This window comes from Pan paniscus, chromosome 20, assembly GCF_029289425.2.
Source record: "Pan paniscus chromosome 20, NHGRI_mPanPan1-v2.0_pri, whole genome shotgun sequence".
In the NCBI taxonomy this organism is placed as follows: domain Eukaryota; kingdom Metazoa; phylum Chordata; class Mammalia; order Primates; family Hominidae; genus Pan; species Pan paniscus.
The window spans coordinates 37400001-37425889 of NC_073269.2; the positions used below are offsets into that span (position 1 = coordinate 37400001).

Here is a 25889-nt window from a genome sequence, read left to right on the forward strand (position 1 = left end):
CCTAGGCCATCACATTCACTCACCACTCACTCACTGACTCACCCAGAGCAAATTCCAGTCTGCAAACTCCATTTATAGTAAGGACTCTATACAAGTGTATCATTTTTATGTTTCATATTATATTTTCAATGTGTGTGTTCTATGTTTAGGTATGTTTGAATACACAAATCCTTACCATGATGTTACAAATGCCTATAGTATTTAGTACAGTAACATACTGTACAGGTTTGTAGCGTAAGAGCCGTAGGCTATCAAGCTCAGCCTAAGTGTGTAGCAGCCTCTGTCATCTACATGTGTGTACATTTCCCTTATGATATTTGCACAGTGATGAAATTGCCCAAGGATGCCTTTCTTAGAATGTGTAAATGCAACATCGCAAGCATAAAGATGAACATCAAAGAACTCAGCCCAGGTGTCAGGGGATGAAACTCCACCTATGGGTGCCATAGTTGGTAAGTATGACAGGGAGCGATGTGGGTCATTTTCCCAGCTTATGATTAGGTTTGCTCTAGCAGCCAAGAGTACATGTGCTGACTCCAAGTGAGTTCACACATACAGAAATGTTTTTCTCTCACATAACTGGATCTTCAGAGATACCGGACTTGATGCATATTCTAGTAGAGCTCAATAATTCCCCTGGAAATCTGGGTCTTTCTTTTTTTGAGGTCAGCTTTGGCTCCATCCTCTGGCTGACTGTGCATGTGATTGCTGGCTGGTGGTCCATTGCAGCCAGGACTGCATGCTCTCATTCTCTTTCCAGGTGAACAAGAATAACTGTTTCTCCAATTACAGGACATTATAAGTTGTTTTCTTCATTCTGATTGAATGCACCCACGTCGCTTGCCACATTTGGACCAATAACGGATCCCTGAAGAAAACCATGCTGATTGGCTTAGAAGGCTGTGGATGTTTCCAAGGCTAGGAAAATAACTGAGCAGAATCAAGGCTCTGTTGGAAAGGTGTGCTGGAGAGGAGACCAAGTGTTACAACTCAGATCTATCAGCTTATCAAAGGAGGAAGAAAGCTAGCTCTTGGGTGAAATTTCCCAATGTTTAAATAAAGGCAGCTAATGCAAGTTTTGCCCTAAAAACGTCATGTAAGTCAGTGGAGCACAGTGGCTCAGGCCTGTAATCCCAGCACTTTGGGAGGCTGAAGTGGGTGGATTGCCCGATCTCAGGAGTTCGAGACCAACCTGGGCAACACAGTGAAACCCCATCTCTACTAAAATACAAAAAATTAGCCGGGCGTGCCCTGTAATCCCAGCTACTCGGGAGGCTGAGACAGGAGAATTATTTGAACCCGGGAGGCGGACATTGTAGTGAGCCAGGATTGCGCCACTGCATTCCAGCCTGGGTCACAGAGCGAGACTCCATCTAAAAAAAAAAAAAAAAACAAAAAAGCAAAAATAACAACAACAACAAAAAAAACAAAAGCATCACATAGGTCAATCATGTGGCACAATGAAGCATGATTAAGCAAGACCTGAATCTGATTCTTGAGTCTCCAGTTCTGGTTCTCTGGGGAAGTAGGAAACTGATGGAATGGAGAAAGCCAAGAGTGGGTGGAATTCCATCCACCGGATGGTCAAGAACTCTAGACTTCAGAAGCTCCTGGCAAGTTTCTCCTTCCATCTTGTGACTGTCTAGGAAGAACACATGTAATACATTTCAGTAGGCTCCCAACAGCACCTCAGAGACTTTTAAAAGGTCAAGAGCTTTCTTAAGAACTACTGGAGAGTAACTTGGGTGCTGGGGAAAATTAAGATTAATGTACATTGGAAGTTAAATCCTGCCTTTTTTTTTCACCCCCTAGGAAAACTCTTAATGTTAGCAGAAGCCTGGATCAGCTGAGAAAGCTACAGGTTTTCTGTTCCAAAAATGCTTTTGTTGCTAATTAAAATTAGTCTAATTTTGAAATGATCACATCATTAAAGAGTATTTCAACTGATATTGATTTGATGATACCTACAAACATCTTAGAATAAAGAGGCTGGTGTTTTAGCATTAAAAGGTGCTCTGATTAAACCTAAATCTGTGAAATTGATGACATGAGCTTCTGGTACCTCTTCATTCGTTTTTTTTCCCCCTTCTGCATAAAATAATTATGAATGCTTCACTCCATGCAATCCACGTTTATTTTATTTTTTACAGGGTTGGGGGAGGGCTGGATTAAGTGCTAGCTCTTTGCTTGTCTATGGTATTGCTCTAGCAATATCTTAATTAAGTCTAGAGTCAAGATGAAATATGTGCCCCAAGTATGTTTCTAATCCTTTCAAACTTGCAGGTTTGATGTGTGATCCTGGGCCAAGTCTTTAGAATGGTGTCTCTTATGTCAATAAATCTTCTGAGACGTGTCAGCCAGGTCATTGACATCTTTGGTGAAATGGAGAACTGGCTCTCAGAGGGGCTGCAGGTTGAAGGCACAGTCCCAGAGGATTTTCACCTTCTTCCCCAGGGCAGGGCTTTTTCCACAGTCTCCTCTGCATAAATATTCTGTGCATTCATGTCTCCTTTCCTCTACTTGCCTGGCAGGTCAACTCCATACCTTCTCCTCTTGGCCTATCCAAACTCTAACCACCTGCAAAAGCCAGTCCTGAAATCAAGAAGGTTTCTCTCCTTTATCTCTTGCAGGATATACCAATGATGCCAACCATTTGGATGCTCAATCAAAGTACTTTAGCATATTTGTATTAAGTACCTGGATTCATCCATTTGACACATATCATAGAACCCATGCTCTCTTAGAGTAATGAGAAAGGCAGACAGGCAGATGTGATCACTGCTCCTAGGACATTCACATTCAGAGGTGTGATAGGGAGTAAACAGTGAGGCACACGCAGCATTTCACATTGTAAAATGCTCACAAAGGGAGTGAAGAGGGCGGCAGGACAGGAAGATTGGTGATAGGAAGCCATCTGAACAAATAACCTTTTACCCCTCTCCCAAGATAAGGAAGACATGTCCAGTGAGTGGTGATTCACTTCTCATGTTTGGGTATATCTGATAAGGAAAGTCAAGGCTGCTGGGCCTTGGCCATGACCTAAGGATGTAGCAGAACTTCATGAGGATGACCTCTGGAGAGGATGGCTTTGGGGCTGAGACCTATAGATGAGAAGGGAAGAGCCTTTCAGGAAGTCCATGTTGTTTCCTGGAGTCCACTGTGCATTCATCTAATCTTTCCACCTCCTAGACTGAGAAACTGAGAATGCCTTAAAGGCCAGATTGGCTAAATTCATATGGATAGGGCCCCTGAATTCTGGCAGTGGGTGGGCCTTCTAGGTGGTACCCTTCCCAGTAGATACTTGCTGAGCCTAACTGAAGGAGAAGCAGTCCAGACTCTTCCCATTCCCTGAAGAGAAAAAAGATGAGAGCAATTCAGGATGACAATGTGAACCTGAGCATGGAAACCTCACTTCTAGAAGTGATTATTTTTCTTAGACTTCATGTCACCAGTATTTCGCAAGTTGAAATGAAAACCACAGAGGCGCTTCACCATTTATTGCGAGTGAAGAAAAACTTCTAAGCTTCTTTTCTGCCCTGACTTTCCTTCTAGACTTTAGAACACCTCTCATGGCCCAGCCATAAGGCTTTCCTCAACACAGAGTAGGGCTGAAACATCTAGCTTATGGTGTGATTATTTGGGGCCACACTCTTATTCCTTTAAGACCAGCCCCTCCCAGAAGATCTTGCCTGATTCCTCCTTAAGAATCAGTGCAAGTGCCCTAGAAGTACAAGCAGGCCAGGCCATGGTGTGTGTTTGCCCAACAATGTTTTAAGACTCTCTAGTACAGTGGGGATTGACCAGAGCTGCTTCCTTTGACCTCAAAGACTGTCATATAGTCATGATCTGGAGAGTCTGTGGATTGAGCACCTGAGCCAGAGTGACCAGCAGCAACTTGTCTGGGCATCTTGCAAGTAACTTTTTTTTTGTTTATTTTTGAGACAAAGTCTTGCTCTGTCACTTGGGTTTGAGTGCAGTGGTGTTAACATAGCTCACTGCAGCCTCGAATTCCTGGCCTCAAGAGATTCTTCTGCCTCAGCCTCCCAAGTAGCTGGGACCACAGATGCACACCACCATGCCTGGATAATTCCTTTTTAGTTTTTGTAGAGATAGGATCTCCCAGTGTTGCCCAAGCTGATCTCTAACTCCTGGCCTCAAGCAGTCCTCCCGCTTCAGCCACCCGAAGTGCTGAGACTACAGGTGTGAGTCACTGTGCCCAGCAACAAAGAACCTTTTACCACCCTCCAAGGTAAGGAAGAAGTTTCCAGTGAGGGGTGAAAGACAGTGACTTGGCTTCTCATGTTTGGGGTATATCTGTTAAGGAAAGTCAAGGCTGTTGGGATCCAGCCATGACCCAAGGATTTAGCAGAACTTCACTGAATGTTTTGAATCAGCCCATATGGCTTCAGATTGGATGTCCCTTTGGTGCTGGGCTGGACCTTTGGCTCTAAGCCTCTGCACAATCATGAATCTGTACAATCATGAAAAGCAGAGTTCACATTTCCCCACTCTGTGAGCTACTAGCCACAATGACCAGTAGGTCTCACGAGTCCTTCCCCCTACCCTTCCCTTGAAGGCAACCTCTTGGCTTTCATCATCATGTTTGGCCACCTTTGGGGAAAAGGTAGAACAGTTAACATCTGAGGCCACTTTCAAGACAATATGTCTCAAGCTTCGTCCCCCATGGTGGTGGCACATTGTGAAGGAGGGAACAAAGAAACCACTTTTTCTATCAGGGACTTTCCAAAGATAAGATAATTTTGTTCCTCTTCTGACCTATAAAAAAGTTATCAAAAAAACTCTAGCAACATTCATTTTCATCTGCATGTTATATTTACAATGATTCCAGAATAGAATACAAATACACACAATGAGATTTCTCATTGCTTGGGATTGTCTTTGCCTCCAAACATTCCAGATACATCACACAGCTGTTGATTTCAATGCCCTTGGAGAGACACTTCAACACACAGTACCAAGTTTAAATGCCTACTTTAAAGAGGAACCCTGAATGCAGGACAGATAATACTTTAGCTCTTGATTTCAATGATTTTACTGTTTGTATTGAGGCTTTGTGGGGTGTATTTATTTATTTATTCCTGATACACAGAGTCTCACTCTGTCACCCAGGCTAGAGTGCGGTGGTGCGATCATGACTTATTGTAGCCTTGAACGCCTGGGCTCAACCAGTCCTCCAATTCAGCCTCCCAAGTAGGACCACACGTGCATGCCACCATGCCAAGCTAAATTATCTCTCTCTCTTTTTTTTTTTTTGTAGAGATGGGGTCTCACTACATTGCCCAGGCTGGTCTCAAACTCCTAGGCTCAAGCAATCCTCCTGCCTTGGCCTCCCAAAGTGCTTTTTGTATTCTTACTGGTTGCATGAGTTCTAGTTGAATGAATACCAGAAGTAAATATTGTATGGTATCAAACACGCAAGGTAGCACACAGTGAGGGTGTACCAAGTGGAAATTTAGGAACTCAGCTGAAGCCCAAGTGACTGGCTCATGTGAGGCTCCCACCAAGCTGTAATTATAGATCAGCGGCAAGCCACCCAGTGACTGTCCCTCCAGGGGTCTGCCAGTCCTGTGAGAGGAGCCAGGCTCTATGGTGCTGATCAGCACACTCCCACTTTCCTCGGATGGATCTTTCTGATGGACAGCCTGCTGGCTCCTGTGGGAAAAGAGAGGTTAACAGAAAAGGACAGAGGAGGGGCAGGGGAGAAACTCCTCTGACTGGAGACCATGGTGTGCACAGGCCCCGCTCGTCTATCTGCTGGGGATGATGCCTGGCCCTAGTGTGTGAGGTCCCGCTCATCTGGGTTCCTATAAATCTTTGAGAACTCTGTAAGATAAGCCGAGGGTCACCAAGCCCCACCCCACATCACGAGTCCAGTATGGGCTGACCCATTCCAACACCCAGTGTCAGTATCTGCATCACTGTGGCTTGGGGCTATTTTTTTTTTTTTCAGAGCACTGAAGGCTACTCTGCCTGGACACAACAGGTGGGATGTGCCAAGGAAGGAAGGAACACTCCCAGCAGCAGCCCTCAGCCAATGACTACTGGGAGTTGCAGAGAACCACAGCACTTCCTTCACACTCCACCGGGAACGTCCTAGCATCTCCTATGGCGCCAGGCATCATTGTGGTGGCCATCTTCACAATGCATTTGCAGGTGGAAGAACTGTCTGTGCCACAGTCACATTCCTGCCAGCATTTCCTAGGGAGCTGAATAAGGAGGACACATGGACACAGGGAGGGGAACAACACACACTGGGGCCTGTCGGGGAGCAGGGGGAGGGAGAGCACAGGATAAATAGCTAATGCATGTAGGGCTTGATACCTAGGTCATGGGTTGATAGGTACAGCAAACTACCATGGCACACATTTACCTGTGTAACAAACCTGCACAGTCAGATCTTTGTTCAGGGTCAGCTTCTGGAGCAATGCAAACTGAGACCCCTGAACTCTTGGAATGTCAGTCAGGTACCTGGTGGGCAGGTTCCTGGACCTCTCGTTTTTTACTGACTGTGTAGGAACTCAGATCAACTTGCCCTCACCTCTGCCCTGCAGTGGATGTTCTGGCAAGGAGATCAGATAAGGAAACAGCCCTTTCCTACAGAGAGAAAGAACCCTCAAAAGAGAGGATCTGGTAGCGATTTCCTGGAGCAGGGTTGCAAAGAGAACTCCTAATTTTAGTAAAGGAATAAAAGAAGGTTCCTGCCAGGAAGGATAATGATAGGATTTTGAAGGGTCTACAGGAGCTGGAAAATCAAATGGGATCAGAAAAATCACACAGGTGGGAATATTCCAGGACAACATGGAGCACCATGAGTAGGTGGTTTTGGCTGGAGTGGATGAAGGGCTTATGAAGGGAGGAGACCTGGAAGAGAAAGTGGCAAAAGAACATTAGGAAGATGCAGGAGGTTGTTGGGCCCTATGCATCACTCACAGAAGAATTTAGAATAGATATGAAGCATGTATCGATGCTCCTATCTATGGAATTAAATTGAAATAAGCCCTCCTCGGTCTAGCTTTGGACTCAAGCCATTCAAAGGCTTAAGGGAATAAAACAGAAAAAAAAAGATAAGAAATGAGCTCAACCTGTCAACTGTGATGATAACAGTGATTGCAACATTGATAAAGTGCTTTAGTAGAAATATGGAATTTAGAAGAAAATGAAATGAAGGCAGCAGACTATTCTCACTGACAGTGATGTTGGCAAGCAGGAAGGCTTGACTGCTCTGAGACGGGTCATCCCCAGCCACCCCACACCTTGGGGTTCCCACAAGCCTGGGTTCAGGGGCTTAGTTTTTCAGGATGGGAACCCATCCCATTGTGTTTTTTAGCTGGATTCAAAATCTCCCATTCTGGAAATGATGGGAAGCCAAGGTCCTGAGTTCACTTTATTAGTTTTGGGGAGAGCAATAAAACAGTCTAAGATAGAAAGTCAGGGCAAGGCAATTGCCTGTTCACAGGATCTCTCCCACTCTCTCCTTGGCTTAGTTTCATGGAGGCTGCATGCAAGAAATAACTAAGACTCGTCCAAGGCTCAGGCTGCCTAAAATCAGATCTCTGTATATCTCTAAGCATCCTGGCAATACTTCCTGGGAGTGGTAAGTCCACTGTACTGAACGGGGATCAGTGCTGGGGTTAAATATGTTTTTTTCCTTTTTCCTTTTGGTAAACACTTTTGAACTTTTTATCAAAGTGTAATGTGCATATGGCTGTGGAGAAATAAAAATGCTTTTACACTGTTGGTGGGGATGTAAATTAGTTCAACCATTGTGGAAGACAGTGTGGCAATTCCTCAAAGACCTAGAACCAGAAATACCATTTGGCCCAGCAATCCTATTACTGGGTATATACCCAAAGGAATATAAATTACTCTATTATAAAGATACATGCACGTGTATATTCATTGCAGCACTATTCACAATAGCAAATAAATGGAACTAATCCAAATGCACATCAATGATAGACTGGATACAGAAAATGTGGTACATATACATCATGCAACACTATGCAGCCATAAAAAGGAACGAGATCATGTCCTTTGCAGGGACATAAATGGAGCTGGAAGCCACTACCCTCAGCAAACTAACACAGGAACAGAAAACCAAACATGGCATGTTCTCATAAGTGGGAGATGAACAAAAAGAACACATGGACACAGGGAGGGGAACAATACACACTGGGACCTGTTGGTGGGGGCTGGGGGAGAGAGAGCATCAGGATAAATAGCTAATGCATGCAGGGCTTAATACCTAGGTGGTGGGTTGATAGGTGCAGCAAACCACCATGGCACATGTGTATATATTGTAACAAACCTGCATGTCCTGCAGATGTATACTGGAACTTAAAATAAAATTAAATTAAAAAAAAGAAAGAAAATATCCACATTAAAGTGATCTATTCTTCAGGAAAAATAGTTGAAAATGCAACCAACTCTTGGTGAAATGTACAAATAAATCTTTGCTATACTTTACTTCAAATAAATTATTTTAAAATAAAGTACACAAGACATAATCACACAGCTGAATAACTTTTCACAAACCAAATGCATCCATGAAATCAGCACACACATCACCAAATAACATTATCAGTACCTTCAGAAGTCTCATTAGGCCCACTTTCGTTGCTAATCCCCCTCACCCAGAGGAAGTATTCTGACATCTGGATTAGTTCTCTGTTGCTTAAAACAACAGTATATGTTTATTATCTCTCATAGTTTCTATGGATCAGGAGTTTTGGAGCAGCTTACCTGGATGGTTCTGATTTGGAGTCTTTCATAAGGTTGTAGTGAAAATATCAACCAGGGTTGTAATAATCTGAAGGCCTGATTGGGGATGGAGACTCTGTTCCAAAGGTGGCTCACCCACAAGACTTGTAATTTGAGGATGGTTGTTTGTAGGCTTTTATTTCTTTCCATGTGGGGGCCTCACTAAAGGCTGCTTGAGTTTCCTTCCAACATGGCAGCCAGTTTCCTCCAGAGAGTCACGTGAAGCCCACCTTAGAAATCACATGATATCACCTCTGCCACATTTTATTTTTTTAGAAGCAAGTCGCTAAGTCTAGCCTGTCTTGAAGGAGAGGTAATTAGGCTCCATCTCTCAAAGCGAGGAATGTCAAACATTTTGCAGAAATATTTTAAAATCACCACAACTTGTAACACTGTAGATTGCTTTCACCTGTTTTTAATTGATATGCAGGAGATTGTATAGTATCACATACAGTATGTGATGACACACAAAAGACATACAAAAGTATGTCTTTTGTGTCTGCCTTCTATCAGTCAACATTATGTTTGGGAAATTTATCCATGTTGTTGCACATAGTTGCAGTTCATTCATTTTCATTGCCATAGAAAATGCTGCAGTATAACTATACCATAAAAATGTGTATCTGTGCAATTGTAGACGGATATTGACTATCAGGAATAAAGTTGCTATGACGAATTTAGGTTTCTCTTGGCTTGCTTGATGGTTTAAGGCCAGCTCATGACTCTGTCCCATGAGAAATTATTGTACAGTGGCCTTCTCTATAAGGATGATCAAGAAACTTGTTACTCCCCAAGGACAAATTGTAAGTCCTACACTGACCAAAACTGAGGTCTGGTACTAGCAGTCATAGCCACTTTGCCATTTGTGCAACATTTTAGTCCCCTTCCCCCGCGAACTTTCTTTCAGAAAATACAAAGAGATTAATTAGCATTAGTCACAGTTTAAGAATTAGCCAAAAGCCTCTGCTGTTTGCAAGCTATCTTTTAAGAAGCTGAAGCAAACCCCATGGCATCTGAAGCCAGAACACTTCTCTGAGTTGTCCGGATATCTCAGAAAAGGCCTGGAGGAGACATGAGCAAATGAGTGTACTCATGGGTGAACCATCCAGTAGGAACAGTCTTGGGACAGACAGATGTGAGGTTGCCTAGCAACGCAGCATGACCAGGGAGAAGGGCCCTCAGAGGGCATCTCCAAACAGGCTGTAAAGAGTGGCACACCTGAAAGGTGTCATTCCACATGAAGATGGAGAGGCAGGTGGCCCTGATTCCCGAGAAGTCCCTGGTGGAGGTGGAGAGGATGCAGGCACCAGGAATAACATTGGGAGCTCTTTCTTTCTCCCAGAAAATCACTTCACTGACTCACACTTTGTAGCCCTAAACACTCATTTCTCTGCTCCTCACACTCACATTCCTCTCATCTCCCAGTGAGGAAGTCAAGCAGATGCTGTCCTGCCCTGGTCTCTTCTGTGCATACAGCCCCACTTCCACCTGCTGGAGCCTACACTTCAGTGCCTGAAACATTTCTTAGGGCACTGGAGTCAAGACAATAGCATGGCAGTCAGTTTCCCTGCTCTCCAACAAGGAGGCATCCTCTACCCACAAGTGCCAGGAGTTAATGGAGAAACACCGTGGCTGCCCCTCTGATATGGTTTGGTGTATTCCCACCCTAATATCATCTTGAATTATAGTTTCCATAATCCCCACATGTCATGGGAGGGACCCGGTGGGAGGTAATTGAATCATGGGGTGTTTTCCCCCACTATATTCTCACGAGTAATTATAATGAGTAAGTTCTTACACAACCTGATGGTTTTATAAGGGGCTCCCCCCTTTGCTCGATTCTCATTCTTCTGTCTTCTGCTGCCATGTGAAGAAGGACATGTTTGCTTCCCTTTCTGCCATGTTTGTAAGTTACCTAAGGCTTCCCCAGCCATGCTAAACTATGAGTCAATTACACCTCTTTCCTTTATAAAACACCCAGTCTCGGGTATGTCTTTTTTAGTAGCATAAGAATGGACTAGTACACCTTCCCTCTTGCAAGAGGGCTCAGGGCTGTGTCCTATGCAGGCTCCCGCAGTGCAGTTCCCCATTGGGATCAGACCTTAGTCGCCCACAGGGCAAACCATTTGATAAGATGCCATTTATTGGCTCTTTTTCTTCCTTGCCTCCCCTACCCACCTACCCGTGTTTTTTCACCTCCCAAATAAAAAACTTGCAGTTGAGTCCTTGTCTCAGGGTCTGCTCTGGGAGAACTGAGACCCACACAGGTGGTCCTCAGAATCATAGCTTTTAGCTCATTCGTTGATTTATTTAGTATATACATTTATTGCTCTTTTGCCCTGTGCCAGGCATGGTGCTTGTTGCTGGAAACTCACTGAGAAACAAAACCCCAAAGGAGCTTCCCTTCCTGTTAGGGAGACAGGCAAAAACCAGGAAGCACAAATATAATGATGGGTAAGAGGGTGAATCTGGTGAGAGGGGCTACTTGAGATTGGGGGTGCAGCAAGAGTCCCTCTGAGCTGCTCAGGTTTGAGATGCCTGGCCAGGCTCAGCCTCTGTGGGGCTCTCCCACAGGAATGCATGGCTGGCCACTGTCCCTCCCTGCCACCCCCAACCCCAATACCTGGCTCCATGGCTGCCCCTCACCATGGGCTGCTCCTTAGGGGAGACTCAGCCAAGCTCAGGTCCATGGGCCAAGTGGGTTTCTTCCTATCACTGCATCCTCAGATTCAGGCTGCCCTCTAGCTCCAGCTCTCAGTTGGCCATAGCAGTCTTCTAAAACCTGGATCCAGGTGTTGTAAGACATGGGCCACAGAACTGATGCATGAGGGAAGAATAAAGACCAACGCTCATCAAGCTATTTCCATGTGCCAGACTCTACTGGGGGCTTCAAAATATGTAGCCTCATTGACTTCACCTAATATCTGTTTGGAGTAAGTATTTTATCACTGGTTTTAGAGGGGGAAGCTGACACTCAGAGGGGCAGAGTGACTTCTCTAAGTCTCAGTGCTAACACAAGCCAAGGTTTAGGCTCCAGTCTACATGTCTCCAAACCCATTGTCTCTGGACCACAATCATACTGTGTGCACAGTCCCTGACCGGAGTCTCTCCTGGGACACTTAACTTTCTTTTAAGGACTCTTCATTCTCACCCTCATGTCCACGCTGGCTCAGTCTTATCCTTTAAGCCCTTATGATGCCTCATTCCTCCAGGAAGCCTTCTGAGAGGAACAATCAGAAGCAGAAGTCAAAGGCTGGAGCCCCTGGCTTGCTTCTGGGGGAACCTGAGCTGGAAGTCAGCAGATGACATTAGAGCCTCCCTGGCCATTGCTTATTGCCTGGGTACATAGTGAATACCACTCAGGAAAGGGTCCAGAGGGCAAGGCTGGCTGGTGTGTGCTGGCCTCTCCCCCATATCCCAGGCTGGACAGCCCCCACTGTGTTTCCATAGTGATGATGACAAATATGATGATGACCTTATTGGTCATCATTGGGTGGCCACATTCGGTGCTCGGCGTTTTCTACGTAACATCTTAGGTAATTCCCCTACCACCTGCTGCTCCACAATCAGGTCTGTTGTAACATGTCTGTTCTCTAAAGGGGCAGGGCACAGACATAGGTGACAGCTCCATCAAGAATCAAGTGGGGATGACGCAGTGGGCTGTGTCTTGCACAGCAGTGGAGAGGATATCACTGAACTCTCTAGACTCATTTTACAACATTCTTCTGTCATTCCTTGGGAAGTGTTCAACAAAGCTTCTTCCCTTTGCATTCATCTGAGCCTGGCTTCTGTCAGTGTATGCGCTTTTCAAAAATGCTGTCAATCCCCCACTTCTTGAATCAGTTAATTAACTAGTTGAGTGTCTGTTTAAGCAGAGGAAAACCCAAATTGCGTAGGATCCCGCCCACCTCTCTGCAAGTCAATTCAGTAAACATTCACCGCAGCCCTGCTGGCTTGCCCAACACAGTGGCCACAAGGGAGGGACGTGGAAGAGGTGGCCACCTGGGTCTTGCCCTTGGGAGACAGGTATGTGCCCTTCCCTGGCTACCAAACAGGAAAGAGCATGTCTGGTGTCAGCTCTGTCCTTATATAATCTAGGAATGACAGGAAGCAGTGCTGGCGGTGCAGAGGGGAATAGAGCTACGCCTTGCAGAACCGGGTTTCAGCTAAGATACGGGTGTCTTTCCCTTTCCGTCTGCAGCAGGGAGTGCAATATGCACAGTTCACTGGGTCTGGATAATTTGCACAGAAATTGAAGTGTGTTGGGAGAATCATAGGAAAGGCTGAAGAATGTGAGATCCAGGTGACAGAAATTAATAGGTAGCTACTTCAGGAAAACTCTGCTGGCATGAGATGGGTGCCAAGTGTTGACCTTACCTGTGTTTGTCCAGATTGAAAGGGGAGGGAGGAGAAAGCAGGAGAGGGAGCAAGAATGAGAGAGAGAGAGGGTTGGGAGAGAGTGGGAGCCTCAATGATGTCCAGCCCCTAGCTGGGGAAGGGCAGGGCCCTTGGCTGGCTGTCCCCCGAAAACTGACCACAGTGCCTCAAGAGGACTGTCCCAATCCTGGTGTTTTCCCCAGAAGATGGAGATATGGATGCAAAGTGGGTAAAGCTATAGATACCTGCTCCAGGGCGTGGGGGTGGAGGGTGCAGCTTCGTGCCTCAGAGAGAAGTGTGTGAAGGGCCTGAATTTTCCCTGACAAACAGCAAGACCAACTGGGAGATCACAAGCAGTGGGTTCCTTCCAAAGTCTAAGGAATCAAAAGCCTCCACCTTGGATGTCTGGGTCTAGGAGAATTCTGAGAAAGCAGCCAGGGCATCTCTGGAACATGGATGAGAGACTGGAGGTGAATTTAGTGCTGTGGAAACTAGAGAGTCCAAAGAGTGGTGGTTGTGAGGAGTCCTTGAAATATTAAGCATAGAATTACTGTAGGAGCTGGCCATTCCACTTGTGGGCACATACACACAAGAGTTGAAAGGAGGGACTTGATTGAATATTTCATTCCAAAAGGTGAAAGCAACCCCAAAAATCCATCTATGTATGAATGGAAAAGCAAAATGTGGGCTATGCATAAAATGGGAGGTATTCTGCCTTAAAAAGGAGGGAAATTCCGACACATAGGGCAACATGATGAACTTCAAAGATAAAGATAAGTGAAATAAGCCAGTTACAGAAGTACACTTTTGTATGATTCCACTTATATGGGGTGCCTAAAGTAGTTGAATTCATCAAAACAGAAAGTAGACATGGGCTTGCCAGAAGCTTTGGGTAAAGGGAAGTAGAGAATTATTGTTTAATGAATGTGGAGTTTGTTTGAGATGATGGAAAACTTCTGGAGTTATATTCACAACAATGTAAACACGCTTAATGCCATGGAACTGTACACCTAAAAAGATTAAAATGGTGAATCTTATCTTATGTGTATTTTACCACAATTAAAAAAGAATACAGAGACAGGGATGGGCTGCTTGGACCCTGTCACCAGAGACATTCAAGCAGAAGCTGCGTGACTCTAGATCTTGGTTCTGAAATGAGACTCAGATAGAAGATAAGGTTTGTCTCGCCCCTAGACTCAGGGTGATGCCGTGGAAAGGCGGCTTTGCAGTCAGACAAAAATGGATGAGTATCCCAACTCTGCCTCCTAGTTAGCTGTGGGACTTGGCCGAGTTGCCTAAATTCTCTAAGCCTTCCCTTCCTTCCTCATCTGTAAAATGGATGTTCCAATGACTACCATGCTAGTTAATTGTGGGGACTAAATGAGGCAATGTGCCTGGAAACAAAACCCAATGGAACCCAATAAAAAACATCTCAGGACAACAGATACGCACAAATGACCCTGAAACATGAAAAGATGCTCAATTTCACTCATAACAGGAGAGATGCAAATCACAAAGGCTCAACACCTGAAGATATCAGTTTTGACCTATCAGATTGAACATCCCATGGTTTGAGAACATACACTACATTATTGGAGAGGCCATAGTGAAAGAGCCACAAGTATTGCTGATTCAAAGCAAAATAACGCCAACCCTGTGTAGGGCAATTTGGCAGTGTTTATAAATATATAAAATCAACATTTCCTGGTGACCTACATTATGAGATATACATCATATAATTATCTATCTATCTATCTGTCTGCCTGTCTATGTATCTATCTAGAGGTTTTCATCCTGCCTCCTAACTCCCATAGCCATTATCATAATGTTGGGGCACTTCAGGCCTCAGAAGCAGACCTCAGAAAACAGAATCTCTGTCTGACCTTCTCCTTCCTCCTGCCACCTGCCCCATACCCTGGAGAAAAAAAATACTGCACAGAGAGGCCAAAAAGAATCTGAACGGACAGGCCTGGCTGGGTTTGGATCATGCCCTTTTTGTCCAATCACATCTCTACATGTTGATCAGTCACGCTTATTCAGTGAAGTCTCCATAAAAGGCCCCAGAGGAGTGGGTCTGGAGCTTCCATGTGGCTGAATTGATGGAGCTTCCTGAACGGTGGTGCCCAGGGAGGGCATGGAAGCTCAGTGCCCTTTCCTTTGTACCTCACCTGTGTATCTCTCCATCTGATTCATTTGTGATAGCCTTTATAAGAAACTGGTACATGTGTTTCCCTGAGTTCTGTGAGCCACTCCAGCAAATTAGTCAAGCCCAAAGAGGGGGTTGTGGGGACCCCAGCTTGAAGCCCTTCAGTCAGAAGTTCCAGCGGCCCAGACTTGCAACTGACATCTGAAGTCAGGGAAGTCTTGGGGACTGAGCCCTCACGCTGTAACATCTGACGCTATCTCTCAGTAGATGGTGTCAGAATTGAATTGAAATAGAGGACACTCAGAGAAATGCAAGTGGCAAAGGCTCCATACTCTGAAGGTATCAATTTTGACTTGTCACATTGAAGCATCCAATGGTTTGAGAACATACACTGTTGGGAGAGGTTATGGTGGAAGAGCTACATGTATTTCTGGTTTAAAGCAAAATAAAACCAACCCTGTGTGGGGCAATTTGACAATCATTATAAATATATAAAATCAGCATTTCACACTGCAGTGTTCACTGCAGAATTAATGGCTCACTTGGTGGTGTGAAGAACTCCCCACATATTTTAGGGTCACAGAAGTCTTCTGTGATGATTGTTGTGAGGAGTGAGAGTAGGAGAAAACAGTTTGAGGTTTTTTTCTCAAACACCTGGCAATCTCACTACTGGGAAATTATCCTACAGCTATACCAGCAAGTATGCAAAATGACTTAATACAAAGTTTTTTTTACAGTAGAAAAATGTATAATATCAAAAAACTTAAAACAATTGAATATTCATTTATAAGGGACTGGTTAAATAAACTGTGTCATATCCACAGAAAAGGGACAGTGTGCAGCACAGGAAAAGAATGAGGAAGCTGCGCTAATAATACAAAGTGACAAAAAGCAAAATTCAAACAATGTGCCTGTGAGCCACATTTTCTTGTAAGAGAGACAAGGAGGTTAAAATGATATCTGTAGTTGCTTCTTTTTGCCTAAAGAAACCCTGTGAGGATAAACACAAAACTAGACTAGGCATGGTAGCTCACACCTATAATTCCAGCACTTTGGGAATCCAAGGTGGGAGGATTGCTTGAGGTCAGGGGCTCAATACTAACCTGGACAACATTGTGAGACCCCATCTCTTAAAAAAATAAAAATAAAAAAATAATAAATTAGCCAGGTGTGGTGGTGGCCTTCTGTGGTCCCAGGACTCAGGAGGATTCCTTTAGCCCAGGAGTTCAAGGCTGAACTCCAGCCTAGGTGACAAAGCCAGACCACATCTCAAACAAAACAAAACACGTAACTAATAAAGCCAAGTAACTAATAAATATAATTTCCTGTAGGTGAAGGGACTGGACTGGGACTGAGATATCTCTGGGTATACTTCTAAATTTTAGATCATGTTAATGCATTACTTACATGAACTTTAATTTTTAAAAAATGCTAAAAATAAAACTTATGAAACTTCATTGGAGACATAAAAAGATAATTTAATGAATAAATTGGCATATTATGTTTCTATTGAGTCTAGAGAAAGGCTCAGGACTCTGAAGACAATCAATTTATTTCAAATTAATCAATTAATTCAATGCATTTGTAATCAACAATGCAACATATAGAATCTGAAAGAGTTATTCTAATGTTCATCATACAGAAAAGAAAAGAATTCTAGAATTGTCAGGACAGTTTTGGACAAAGATAATGAGGGGTTTATGTTATCAAAATATACCTTTATAGTAGTTAAACTGCATTTTAAATACATTAATTATATTTTATTATTACATGGAAAAAGAAAGATACATTAATGGAAAAGAGTGCAGAGTCTGGAAACAGACCCATATGTCTATGAAAATTTACAGAATAATAAAAATAAAACAAGATCTTTGTTTTACAACATTAATGCAGTGAAATGCAAATAGGTTAGAAATCTACAGATTTAAAAACAAAATTTTAAAAGCACAAGAATAAAATGCAGAATAATTTTTAGGGTTTGGGTAATAAAGACTTTCTAAAGCAGGAGAGAAAACTTAGACATAATAAAGTAAAAGAGTAATCAGACTTTATTGGCAATTTAAAAATCACCATACATACAGTTGTTTCAATTTACCAGTGACAAACAGAAATTAAAGATTAAAAAAATATTTGCAACAGCATTAAATTTTCACATCTAAGAAAATAAATCTAATGAAAAGTATGTGAGGCTTCTTTACAATAATTATAAAGTATTATCATTAATAATCATCACTATATTACCTTTTATTATTTAATAATGAAATCATTATTACTAAGATGTAAATGAATGGATCTATATACCTTGTTCTTGGGTTGGATTTTAGCTATGCCAATTCTCTCCAGATGATTTATTATAGTTGATGCAATCTCAATAAAGACATCAATATCTGTTTTTTGGAGAAAATTGGCAAGCTGACTTAAAATTTAATGAGACTATAAAGGGCTAAGAATAGCCAAGATACTCCTTAAGAAGAAGAAGAAGGTGGAAGGACTTACTCTTCTGGTTATTCAAAGTTATGATGAAACTACAGCAGTGAAGACTGTGGCATTGGTTTAAGGATGGATAAATAGGCCAATGAACAGGAAAGAGGTCAGAGAGAGTCAGGGACACTTGATCCATGACAAAAAGCACACTGCAATGGGGAAACGATGTCCTTTCAATAAACACTACTAGGCCAATTGAATAATATAGAGAAAAAGGTTGACTCCCTACCTCACACCAACCTGTCCATATACAAAGATCAATTCCAGGTAGTTTATAAATCTAAATGTGGAAGGAAAACAATAAAGCTTCTAAGGAAAACATTGGAGAGTTTTCTTATAGCCTTAGGGTAGAAAAGACTTCTCAAGTAAGATATAGAAAGTAGTGTCATAGAAGAAGATTGATTAATTGAACTGCATTAAAATGAAAAGCTTTTGTTCATTAAAAGACATCATGAAGAAGCAAAGATAAATCACAGAGTGGGAGAATGTATTTGCAAAGCAAATTACCAATAAACAACTTATTCCTGGAATATATAAAGAACTCCTGCAAATCAATACAAAATGACACACAACTGTGCCAGCTATTAATTTATTGCCTCTCAGCTCCAAATTCACCCAATTTCCTCCTAGTTTGCAATACTGGAGCTGGGATCTGTACTCAGTTCCTGCTTTGCTCAGTGGCTTTATGTCAGGCTGTGTCAATAGGGATCACTGATGGAGACTGCAAGAATGGAAGAGGGACAGGGATGTTTTCTCTCCCTGGATTTTGCCATTGGTGGTAAGCAGAACAGTCCAAGGGCCATGAGTTCCTGCAGCACCCCTGTGACAGTAGGCATTTCTCATGGTTTTGGGACAGCCCAGAAAGCTTTGTCTTTATTGCAGAGGCATGTGACAAAGTTCTGCAACAGCTGCATCATCTCAACAATCTGAATCTCTGTTTTTAGAGGCCTCTTTTCTAAGCTGCCAAGTTTCTTCCTTGGCTTCCTTTTCTCTCAGCCCCAGGAGTGGTCGCTTTCTGCAGCTGCTACCCAGATACAACTTAGAGTCCTCTTTTACCTCTTTTGGTTATTCGCCATCTCTTGCCTACTTAAGAAATATTTACAATACTTTTTTTCTTTGTTCAAATTTCTGAGTGTGGAATCGTTCTCCTAACTGAATCCTGGCATATACAACAACCCAATAGAGAAACGGGAGACTCAAACAGGTATGTCATAAAGAGGATGCCCAAATGGCAAAGAAACATATGAAAGAGGGCTCAGCTTCATTACTCATCTGAGAAATGCAAATTTAAGGCAAACACAATACCACTATCCACCCATTAGAATGGTTAAAATTAGAAAGACTCACAATACCAAGTGTTGATGAGAATGTGGAACAGCCAAAACTCTTACAATGCTGATAGGTCCATGAAATGATGAAACTACTTTGAAAAAGTGACATTGTCTATACTCTGTGTATACTATGTGGCATACACCCAACTGCAAAGGATATAAAGATACACTGAAAAACACGTACAAGAATATTCATGGCAGCATTGTTTATAAAACCCAAACTCTGAAATTAAAATAAAAACAACTCAGAGGTCCATCAGAAGTAGAATAGGTAAAATATGATACAATTATTAAATGCAATGTTATACAAAAACAGAAACAATCTGTACCTATGTTGTATAACATGGATGAATTTCACAAACATGATACTGACCAACAGAAATAAGGAGCTGGGCGCTGAGAAGTATATGGCATATGATTATTCTATATAAATTTTTAAAGGGCTAAACTCATCTTTTGATAGTTATCATTGCTGGGAAATCATTACCTCTAGATGGAGAAAGGAGGTAGTGACTGGGAGGGTGTAAGAAGGGAACCTCCTGGCAGGTAAAAGTTTTTTATTTCTTGACCTGGGATATGTTCATTTTGTGAAACTTGATGAACTCACTGTTTTAAAATCATGTACTTTTCTGCATATATGTTATTCTTCAATTAAAAAGTAAAAAGAAGACAGAAAAAGAAAAGGCAGCATGTTAAGACAAAATACTTAACTATATTTTATTAGTGAAAGTTTAGGATCCAATCCACATTAAGAGTTTCTGTTTAAAAATGACAAACAACCTTAGAGAAAAATGGACAAAGATTATAAAAAACAATTCACATAATACATACTATTATCCAATATAAAAGGCAGATTCCCTTAGTTTCTCTCTTCGAATCCTGGGAAATAGGTACTTAAACACCAATGGCCTTGACTACCCATTTGAATAGGAAAACAAAAGGCTGACAAAATGTTGGGTGGGGGGGGATGTGGGAAAAGGGGCATCAGTACCCCTTTTCTGACTGTACCATCAGTCAGATATAAATTGTTAAAATTATTTTGGAGGAAAATTTGGCAATATTTATCAAAATAAAAACAGGACTAACCCCTAGTCCACCATTTCACTTCTAGGAATTCTAAAATAACATTCACGCCATGTTCAAAAAGATGTAAGCAAAATAATGTTTTGTTTTGTTTTTCTTTGAGACACAGTTTTGCTCTGTCGCCCATGCTAGAGTGCAGTGGCGCGATCTCTGCTCACTTCAAGCTCTTTTTGATGCCATTCTCCTGTCTCAGCCTCCCAAGTAGCTGGGACTACACCCAGCACCTGCCACGGCGCCCAGCTAATTTTTTGTATTTTTGTTTTTTTAGTAGAGACAGGGTTTCACCATGTTAGCCAGGGTAGTCTTGATCTCCTGACCTCATGATCCACCCGCCTCGGCCTCCCAAAGTGCTGGGATTACAGGCGCGAGCCACCATGCCCAGCCGCAAAATAATGTTTATCGCAGCATTTTTTTCTTGTAACATAAAAAAGAAATGGGAAATTAAGTCTCTATGAATCAGAAGAAAATCAAGTTTCTTCATACAATGGAATACTACATGGCTGGTAAAAATATAATGGGGTCCTCTGTGACTTAACGTGACAAAATCTAGTGTAAGGCTAACTCATGAAAGCAACTCTCAAATCAGTGCATTAAACATTATAGCATTCATGGAAAAGAATTAAATACTCAGAGTATGTTTGTAAGGGTTGTTTTTCAAGTTTGTCTCTATAGCCTCATAGACTACTTAAATATACCATACCAGAATATTTTTAAGTCACAGAAGTAAAGCGTTAATAAGCAAAAATAAGCATTTAAAGTCCTCTCCATGATGCCTGCTAGATAGTAGAATTCTTATTCCCTGATGTCCTAATGGCAGACTCTGGCTGATGAAAGTGATCAGCACCTAACTATACAGGCATTTCAAACAACAGGATTTATTTATGGAGGACAGGAAGGAGGGAGCAGAAATTCTTGTTCAGAAAATAAATTCCTTAGAATTTCATTGAGCTTGTTTATTCTTGGCCTACTCCATGATATGGAATACTTACTTGGACCATCTTCTATCCGTTTAGGGATAGTGGGATGCTCTCTGTCCTGGACAAGGCTGATATGGACCCATAGAAATAAAATGTGAGCCTCCTGTGTGACTTTAAATGTTCCAATAGCGAAATCAGAAAAAAGTAAAATGAAACCAGAGAAATTAATTTTAATAATATATGTTATTAACTCAAGGTATGAAAACGATTATTATCTCAACATTTAATTAATATAAAAGTATTAATGGAATATGATGTATTCAATTTTTTGGTAAGATCTTCAAAATCTGGTGTGCACGTCACACTTACAGCCCATCTTGATTTGGATGCTATGTTTTTCTTGACTTGATCTGTATTTAAATTTCACAAACTTCCCAGTAGATTCAAATACCTAAGTTGTTTTGAACATATCTAAGCATATGAGTTTTTCAAGAACAGAATCAAGTATCAGTTTTTTAAAATTTGGATTTAGACAGAACGAAGTAAAGTTAAAAATTCAGTGCCTCCATTGCCCTGGCCATATTTCGAGTACCCAGTAGCCACATGTGGCCAGTGGCTCCATATTGGACAAGGCAAGTGGAGACCAGTCCTCCCATGTGGTCTTGGAGGTGGGTCTTGGCATTCTTGGGAACTGCTGCCCCAGCCAGCTGGGCTCCCTGGCCATGTTAGCTCCTCTCTGCATCCTGAACACGTGGGAGCTGCAGGCACTGGGACAACCAGGCAAGGGCTGGAGCTCTGCCAGCTTCCAGGGCAGGCAGCTGGTCCCACTTGTCTCAGACACCTGGCTGCCTGACATTTACCCAGCAGCCTCGGCTCCACCATGCAAAGCTGGCGAGGACAGACCAGGGTTCCTGCGGGCTGTGAAGGGCTCTGCAGAGGGACTGCATTCCTGGGGGATGAGCCTGACCTTGGGATGAACCCAATGGGATGACATAAGCCATGATTTCACAACATGGCAGTGATCACGAGCTCTCTGTGAGCTGGAGTGGACCACGGTTTCTGCTGAGAGCATGGCGGCTACAGGGGAAACTGAGACAGCCCACAGCTCTGTCCTGCACCAAGATCTCTCCTTCAAGACAGGTCCCAGAGCCTCAGCATCATCAATCCCTGGGACACACATATCAGTGGCAAGAAGTTGTATTTCCTCTGAAAACGGAAGGGCTGCTTTTCCACATCTTGAGAAGTAGCTATTTTTCTCTTTCTTCCTTAAATCAGTGATGAAGCTTCTGTTCAAGTTTCATTCTCGAGAACTGTGCAGAAGCTTCCCTCGCTTTGCGGTCTGGGCTGGGAAGACTACATGGTTCCATCAGTATTCTGTGTTCTCATTTTGGTGAAATTGAAATTTCATGGATTAAATCACCTCTCCTATGTACCCAGTACATGCCATGGAGACAACCCGATAAAAGGCATGGTCCCTGTCCTCCAGGATCCCACAGTTTCAGGGAGGAAGTCAAGGGAGACTTCTCTTTATTAAAAACAATGGCTCACAACCTTGCCTGCACAGTAGAATCCCTGGAAAGTTTTAAAAAGCATCAATGCCTAGGATGCACCACAGAGGTTCTGATTTAATTGGTCTAGGATGCAGCTTTGGCATTGGGATTTTATTTTGTTTTATTTATTTTATTTTATTGTTTGAGATGGAGTTCTGCTCTGTCACCCAGCCTGGAGTGCAATGGTGTGATCTCAGCTCACTGCAACCTTCGCCTCCTGGGTTCAAGCGATTCTCCTGCCTCAACTTCCCGAGTAGCTGGGATTATAGGTGCCCAACACTACGCCCACCTAATTTTTGTATTTTTAGTAGAGATTGGGTTTTACCATGTTGGCCAGGCTGGTGGTGAACTCCTGACCTCAGGTGATCCACCCACCTCCCAAAGTGCTGGGATTACAGGCGTGAACCACTGCCCCTGGCCGGCATGGGGATGTTAAAAGCTTCTCAGGTAATTCTCCTGTGCAGTCTGGGTGCGAGTGACAGTTTTACATCTCAAGTCCATGAACTTAGGGACCATCAACTGGGTCCCAGGAACTCTAATCGAATCCCAGGACTTCTGTGTTCAATGTAGCCTCCAAAGTTATCCTTTAGGTTGGGCGTGGTGGCTCACACCTGTAATCCCAGCACTGTAAGAGGCCAAGGTGGGTGGATCGCTTGAGGTCAGGTGTTCGAGACTAGCCTGGCCAACATGGCAAAACCCTGTCTGTACTAAAAATATAAAAATTAGCCAGGTGTGGTGGTGGGTGCCTGTAATCCCAGCTACTCAGGATGCTGAGGCAGGAGAATCGCATGAACCCGGGAGGCAGAAGTTGCAGTGAGCCAAGATCATGCCACTGCACTCCAACTTGGGCAACAGAACAAGACTCCCTCTTACAAAAACAAAACAAAACAAAAAACCACATGACAACAAAGTGATCCTTCGAAGTGTAAATTAGGCCATAACCTTCTTCTCTTCAAAATTCTCTGTTGGCTCCCCATGTCCCTTTAAGTAACAGTCAAAGCCCTTGTGTCTCCTGCAAAGTCCATATGACGGGCTTCCCATGATGTCTGGGACCCATCTTCCATGCCCCTCTGCCCGCTTGCTCCCTGGGATCCAGCCGCCCGTGCCTCCTGGCCTTCCCTTGAATACCCCAGGCTCAGCCTTGACTTGGAGCTTTTGCACTGGGTCTTTCTCCTGCTTCCTCCTGTCTGGGGAATGGTCTTCCCCCAGAAATACACGTGGCCAACTCTCCTCTCCTTCACATCATTGCTCACATATTATCTTCTCAGTGAGGCTTTCTCTGGTCCTCTCCCAGCCCTGGTGCCCCTTTACCCAGCTCTCCATTTTCCAGCGTACTTGTCTCCTTCTAACATACTATATGATGTACTTTCTAGCAATGTCTGTTTGTTAGCACCTGTCTCTCCTGCTAGAGATGTGTCTACTTTGTTTGCTGATGTATTCTTGGTGCCTAGGATGTGCCCGACATGAAATGTGTTCTGAAAATATTTAATAAATACATGAAAATCTGGAGAGTCCTAATTAAGACAGATTTCTCAGTAAATGAAGATGATGATTTTAGACGTTTAATGTCCCACATCCGGATTCTAACGAGAATAACAACAGGACTATAGTAAGAGTGATAACCAACACCTTCCTTGGAAAATAGGGAAGAGGTGTGCTACAGAAAGGTCAGAAACTGCAAGGAATTCCTACTAAAAATAGCAGGAGCCTAGGCGTGGTGGCTCATGCCTGTAATTCCAGCTACTGGGGAGAATGAGGCAAGAGCATCTCTTCAGCTCAGGAGTTCGCGGCTGCAGTGAGCTATGCTTGTACCACTGCATTCCAGCCTGGGAGACAGGATGAGACTCCCATCTCAAAAAAAATACGGTAAGTAAATGACAGGTCAAAAAATGAAGAAAAGACCCAAAAGAAATGTGCACCTGCTTGTCTGAGAAAGCAGGAGGTGTCAGGAGACTAGAAGAGACTATGGCAGATCCATTTACACTTCTGCATTGTAAGTATTGAGAATGGAGCTGTGGGCAGGTCACGCGATTGACATGAACTCCTTGTTCTTTAGCTGTTATGGGTCAACACTGTGGGACGTAGCTGCTCAGAGAGGTTCAAGTGTGAGTACAGTAGTGCCTCCTTATATTCGGGGGATACATTCCAAGGCCCCCACTGCATACCTGAAACTGTGGATAGTACTGAACCCTGTACATACATACCTACGATAAGGCTTAATTTATAATTTAGTCACATAGTTAGGGATTAAAAACAATAACTAATAATAAACCAAAAAAAAAATAAGTAAAACAAGGGCTGCCGGGCTCAGTGGCTCATGCCTGTAATCCCAGCACTTTGAGAGGTTGAGGTGAGTGGATCACCTGAGGTCATGAGTTCGAGACCAGCCTGGCCAACATGGTGAAAACCTGTTTCTACTAAAAATACAAAAAAATTAGCCAGGCTTGGTGGTGGGCACCTGTAATCCCAGCTACTCAGAAGGCTGAAACAGGAGAATCGCTTGAACTTGGGAGGTGGAGGTTGCAGTGAGCCCAGATCGCACCACTGCACTCTAGGCTGGGTGACGGAGTGAAACCCCATCTCAAAAAATTAAAAAATAAAAAATAAAATTTTAAAAAATAAGGGCTACTTGAATACAAGCTCTGGAATACCAAGACAGTGGATATACTAACCTATAAGTGACTAATGGGTGCACAGTGTCTACAGCCTGAATATACCGGACAAAGGAATGATTCACGTCCCAGACAGGACTGAGCATGATGACATGAGATTTTATCAGCTACTCAGAACTCCACACTATTTAAAAGTTATGAATTGTTTATTTCCGGAATTGTTCATTTAATATTTTCAGACCAAGGTTGACCCTGGGTAACTGATACTGTGGAAAGCAAAATCTTAGATAAGGGGGAACAACTGTAATGGCAGCTGCAAATACGAAACCCCAGGCATGGAGGGCTCCCATCACGGACATGATTCTTCCCAAGGTAGTGGACCGGACCTCGGGGCTGGGAAGCAGTGGTATTCCACATTGGACGTGGAGGCAGATCTAAAGGGAAAACTCCATATGGAAAGCTAATCCTCAGTGTTTGGCTTAAGCAAACACAGAAAAGGAACTGTAGCAAATTGAAATTTTCCTGCTATGATCATCTCCCAGGATGCTTTCTGCTCCTCTCCAGTCGCCATAGAACTAAACTGGTTTGTAAACTTCTGTCAACCCATC

General features: G+C 43.1%; 1 long non-coding RNA gene across 4 annotated transcripts in view; it reads left to right on the plus strand.

Moving 5' to 3' along the window:
* Positions 1–9403, plus strand: part of LOC134729557 (uncharacterized) — an 86401-nt gene extending 76998 nt beyond the window's left edge. For 2 of the 4 annotated variants that reach the window (XR_010110771.1, XR_010110768.1), the window contains exon 5: positions 1–9403. This exon is cut by the window's left edge and continues 1288 nt beyond it. This is a non-coding gene — a long non-coding RNA (uncharacterized LOC134729557). The other 2 variants (XR_010110769.1, XR_010110770.1) reach the window with 2 other exon arrangements.
* The last annotated feature ends 16486 nt before the right edge of the window (positions 9404–25889 follow it).